The sequence below is a fragment of the Mizuhopecten yessoensis genome, unplaced genomic scaffold (assembly GCF_002113885.1).
Source record: "Mizuhopecten yessoensis strain PY_sf001 unplaced genomic scaffold, ASM211388v2 scaffold11115, whole genome shotgun sequence".
NCBI classification, from domain to species: Eukaryota; Metazoa; Mollusca; class Bivalvia; order Pectinida; family Pectinidae; genus Mizuhopecten; species Mizuhopecten yessoensis.
In genome coordinates, this window is record NW_018408887.1 from 141,914 (window position 1) to 148,170 (window position 6,257).

Sequence of the window (6,257 nt, forward strand, 5' to 3'; positions counted from 1 at the left end):
TCACTTTATTTGGGTATTCAGTCCCATACAATGATCAACTGATTATACAACTGATCATCAATCAGTTTACTACCTCCGATTACAAACTGATGATTGATCATGGTTTTAAACCGATTTCCAATCACCACTCTGAATGACTGAAACCAATTTTTGTGCCCACACATGAAAATATTTTTAGGTATATAAGGTGCTACCAACATTTGTTTACATACAGCACTTTCCTGGTGTGGGCCTCAACTTCCACAATACTACAGATATATAACACAAGCTTCAGACACTTGTAACACCACAAGGCCATGTGACACATACAGTTTCATGTGCTTGAGTCCAAGGCCAAGGTTTCAGTATAAGGTCAAATGTCTACATATTTTCTACATCCACTTAAAGTTTTTGGAAAGACTTATATAGGCTTTGCCTGTTGTCAGATCCTTTTGTTTTGAAATAATAAAATGTCTTGAATTAATAAAAAAAATCTTGGGTATAGCTTTTAAAAATTAAAAGGAGAACATAAGGAAATGTATGACCTTGAAATTTCAAGAATGCTAACCTAGTTAAAACAATGCTTGAGCCAATTTGGCCTTCTTATCTTAACAATTCTAAAACTTGAGCAGGGCTGACATTTATTAGGGTCTGATATAGTGAATTGTGATATCTATGATGTGGTTTGTGAAGAAAGGAAGAGCAAGGCTTCAACATAAAAGTGATATGAGCAGTACAGTGGTGAAATGGTATTTTTTTTTTATCAAATCCAGTTTGGACACCAACAAAATTACATGAACACGATTATTTTAAATCAATTGTCCATTTGTTGGAGAAGTTTTCGGTGTATGTACATATATAGGAGCTTGTGCTTAGTCTTCTTGACCCCATATGAACATACTGAATAATCCAGATCATGCTATATACAAGTCTACATCTTAACTAAATCTGTTACAGTAGAAAAGCAGTTAATAAAACACTTCCTCTGGAACTCCACCAGGAGTACCGAGGTAGTGGACAATATACACCTATTACATACCATGTAGTATCCATGTAGATCTGTATCATGTTCAGTGATTGATGTTTAGAAATATACACAAATGGAAGATGGTGCACAACATTCTGCTTTTTCTTAATAAACACAAACAGCAAGTTTGGTTCTCATAAGTGAAATAGCAAGATAAATATGCTGCAGACAATCTTTTGTATGAAAAATGAACAAGGGGCCTTAACTTGATGTATAGTCTTTTTGATGAATAAAATGAACAAGGGGCCTTAACTTGATGTATAGTCTTTTTAATGAATAAAAGGAACAAGGGGCCTTAACTCTATATATAGTTTTTTTTTTATAAATATTTTTTTAACAAGGGACCTTAACATTATATATAGTGAAGCATGAGACATTCATTTGAACTACAACACTTCCCAATATTTAAAGTCTATTAATTTAGAGAATTAGGTGAATATAGGTGGAATGGCAAAGATGTTATTCTCTAGACAAACTGGTATCAGTTGTCAAAAGATGTACAAAGGGCCATAGTTCTGTATATTTCTGAGCATTAAATCAGTATAATAACGGTTTCATGAATACAGGCCCCGATTTCAGTATGGGACACTTTGTCTTCTAAAAATGCATAAGTATATGAAGTATAGTGATCATCAGTGACATGGACAGGAAGCTATGCTCTGGACAAACCTTGGTATCAAAAACAGATGAAGAGGCCATGACTTCGACAATGGTTACAAGACCAGATTTCGGTACGGGAAATTCAGCCTTTCCATGAGTTTATTCGGAAGACTAACGTACAGTATTAAAGTTGCTTAATTGGACACAAGTATATCACAGTTATCAAAGGTTGGATATATTCCTCTTCATTATAAGCAACATATATGCACAAGGAACTACATCTGACAAGATGTCTTATTGCATTCCTATTTTCTTGTGATCTGGAGAGAGGAAGTTGAAATGTCTCCATGGTAATTATTTTTGTCTTAAAAAAAAAAAATCTGAATTTCTCCTAATTAGCCAAGCATATCTTCTCTGATTGAGAGCCATACCTTTCATTAATCAACATTGAGTACCCAAGGCCTGGGGATGGTTTGTGCTAAATTTGGTCAAAGTCTCTTGGATCACCATTACTTCAGGTTTAAACATAATTTTTTTATTTCTCTTTTAAACCTCATCCTTAATATGCCCCCAGGGGACCACACCCTTCATTTACCAGTATATAACGTTGAATTTGTTTTTGTACCAGGGATGCTTCAAGCCAAGTTAGGTCTAAATGGCTTCACCCATACATATTAACTCATTCACCCCTGAAGACACATTTGAACTCTTCCAATTCAAAGGTTGGAATAGTTCAGTATGAAATTTCAGGGGTGAATGAGTTAAGAAGCAGATTTACCTCGCCTATTTGGGTTTCAACCCTTTTAAATCATTGGAGACAACACTCTTCAGTTATACTCTCACAAATGATCATGGCCCAGGGATTTTCTGTGTAAAAGGTTCAAATTCCTTCACCTCTTTTTAAAAAGTAGTCTTTTAAAGAAAAAAATCCCTTTATCCCCCATTTTGCCAAGAAGGCTACACCCTTCATTTATACAAAATTAAATTCCTGTGGTCCACCAATGATTCGACATGCCAAGATTAGTAAAAACTTTCTTCAGCTTTTGGGAATTAAATACTGGTGTAGACTTTTAAAAGAAAAGTTGATGAAGATGCCATGCCATAGCATGAACTCAAATGTGCAGTTTGTCCTTCGGGCAAGTGTATTACTTGAATGAAAACATTCCTAACTCGATTATACAGGAATTGCTGGCATGTATCGGGAAGGAAGCAGCTCAAGGTGGGGCATTTCATTCAGGATATCAAAGGTCAACTACATGACAAGTGTTTGTACATGTATTATCATAATTTCTGAAGATATTGAAAAGATAAGTCAAGCATGTGTTTGCTGATGACAGCTGCGATAAACTTTAATTTGTGAGGATTGGTCTGGAAATCATGGGAACATGCATAAACAGATACCATATGAGTATTGATAGGATTGACAGAAATATATTCCTGAATTCAGATTTAATGGGATTAGTCACACACAGAAATGACATTTTACTTCAATGCTCACCTGTATGGTTAGTGTTTAGCACATTTATTTGAAAACTTGATGAGCTGAACCACTGAACCATTTTTGTAAGTTGAATGTTGGTCAAACTTATTTCTTTTGTGATTTTGTGATAATGAAAGTGAGTCAAGGTCATTTTACAGCTTTATAAAAAAATGCTTCAGCCCATTAACGACAGGTTTAATATCAAGATAATAAGCCTGATAAGAACATTTTCTAATTTTGTTTCTCCGTTATGGCCCATGTCGGTGCTTGACCTCAACCCAAAACTCCAGTTGACCTTCAACCTTTACACAATTTTATACAGGTAATTACATAAAGATTGACACTACTGTTCTAAAACATGTACCAAACGTATCATGACTCAAGTCCATTGTTTTGATATTAAATATGCAGGACTACTGTTATCTTGGTCAAGGTCATTTATATAAAGAAATTTTAAAGCACTCCATCCTTCAAGTCAAACATGACTCTGCATTGGGCCTTATTGCACTCATTAGTGTCCTTTAGGGTTTTACCTATAATAGCCTATCTTGACCTTAGCCAGCACACATTTCAAAAAAGGTTTTGCACTGCTGATCTACGTTCCCAAGTATCATGGCTCCATGACTCTCTGGTTCTTAGTTTTTTTCTCCTCAAAAATTCAACATATTTGACCATGTGAACTTGTTGGCTGGTCTTTATTTTATGTCCTGCCACCAAGTGGTAAAGGGCATTTAGTGTTACCCTGGTACGTTCGCAATATGTATGTACAGTTGGGTAGGTTTTTGTGTTTAGGTCAGTACTGCAGGATCATGTTACTTCAAATACTTTTGTGCCTCGATAATTACCGGTATAGCATATTTCACTGTGTTTGTCACCTTGACCTCTGTGGCCTGCGGCGAGCTTATGAAATGACACGGCATCTGCTGTCCATCTGAACACCTTCTCAACTTCTGTTCATAAAATGTTGTTTATCACAGTGCAAAGGATACTCCTGACCAAATTTAGGTAAAATGCCTTTACAAGATTTACAAAGCAGGATTTATAGCTTTACCTTTACTTCCCCTATTGAGTCTGCCTCTTCTGTTTCCTAGTGTGCTACACCCGCCATCAGAACTGCTGAGCAGAGTTTTACTAAATTTGGTCCGACACATTTTAAAGCCAAGGTTGCTCAATATAGCATTATCTTAAAAGGAAAAGTAGACAACGACGGGCAGATGCTTTGCCATGTGGCATAATCTCAACTCTTGAGTAAGTGAGCCAAAAACAAAAACTATTTCAATGTTTTGTTAAACTTTTTATTACAATAAATACATGTAACATTAATTAAAAAATTAATGCAGCAAACATGGCATGATTCAAAGCTTTTGTAACATATTATAAATCTATCAAGGATATAGTCAAATATTTGGCTGAAACAGCGATCACAGAATGGACTCCCGATGTCATTCTTGTGTTACTTCACAAAGGTTCTCTAATACATAAGTCATTCTCGTCTTTGACTCATCAAAACATTCTCCTGTCAGTCTTATCCTCGAATCATGAAAGGTCGTTCTTATCCTGTCATTATTATCCTTGCCATCATTCTCACCTTTGATTCATCAAAGGTCATTCTCACCTTTGAACCATCAAAGGTTATTCTTTCATAATACAAGTCAATCTCTTTTCATCTCATTCTTCACTCATCAAAACCTCAGTCTCATCAAAGGTCATTCTCACCTTTGATTCATCAAAGGTCATTCTTATCCTGTCACCCTCATTGCTATCATATCACAAAGTCAATCTTTACTCGTTCTACAGGTCAGTCTTTATCATTTACTCAGTCGACATGACTCAGTTGACACGATCCTTTGCTTATAAAACAAAGTTCATTCTCATTCTTTTTCATTCTTATTATATTCTTCAAGTGCTCTCCTTCTCGTTTTTTCTCAGGTAACTAAGATCATTCATTTTTTTAAACTTAAAGTATTGATGTCAAAAATTATTTCTAGCTAGTGGTCTTTATAAAAGCACTTGGTCACACTCCCAGACCATGGTCTATTTATAGACACCAAGTCCCATTTCAAGTCCATGTCTAAATATAGATATTTAGGTAGCCATTGGTCTATATATATACACTAAGTCTATATGTAGTCCAAGTGCTTTTTAATGCATGACTTTCATAAATGTATGTGTTCACAGATCAATATTCAGTAATAGGAGATTATACCCAGTATTTCTACAGTTGGCTAGGTCATATATCTCCCAACACAAGTTTGTTCTAGGCTGCAATTGAATCATAACCTGTCCAAACTAAACCCTATGTAACCTGGAGACCTGTATAAAATGGAACTTTAACTAGGTCAGACAATTACCATTTTGACTAGGTATGTTTATAGAACCTGTGTAATACATAGCACAGCAACTTGTCATGTTGGAACTTGAATAATGTTAGGTTTCAGTTTAGACAGGTTTCACTGTGTCATCGACTTACGGCTTCTTCAGAACCCCATTATTATCTAATTGTCCTAACAAACCCACACTGACCATCATTACCTTGTCTACCTTTCTCGTACAAGCTGCAGATTTACTGATCCTGCAGAAATCTTAAACAGTACTGTACTAACAACTAGTCAGTTTGACTATAGCTGTTCTATCCCGCTAAATGCTACATGATCAAACCCCACTTTATACCAAGCACTTGTTCCCAGCTGAAACTGAGGCTATGACTGAATTAAATCATATTTTCAGCACAATTCTGTTTTCTGAAGTCATAGGCTTGATAGTAGAGGACTATCTTAACCCACTAGATCCTACACTCAGTTTCAAGGTCAAACTTTACATACCAGGTTGGTCAAACTTATTCCAACTCACTGTCTGACAAGAACTTATCCTTTATATTCATTTGTACAAATGAGCCTTAATGTAATTCTCTTTGTTTCATTTGCTTTCTTACTTACCAACAACATATTTAACTGTCCCCTTTTTAAATCCTTCATACCTTTCCCTTGATATGATGCCAAACGCCTTTAAAACACCAATATTTGACTGAACAAATAAATGGTGGCGGTAAAACAAGGTTTTACTGAATACAATGCATTATGGTGGACAGTTAATAGATTCTGGTTCAAAATGGGTCAGTATGGTAGTCGGTCAACGTTCAAAATCTAAACCAAATGCTGAGAAGTCTACAGT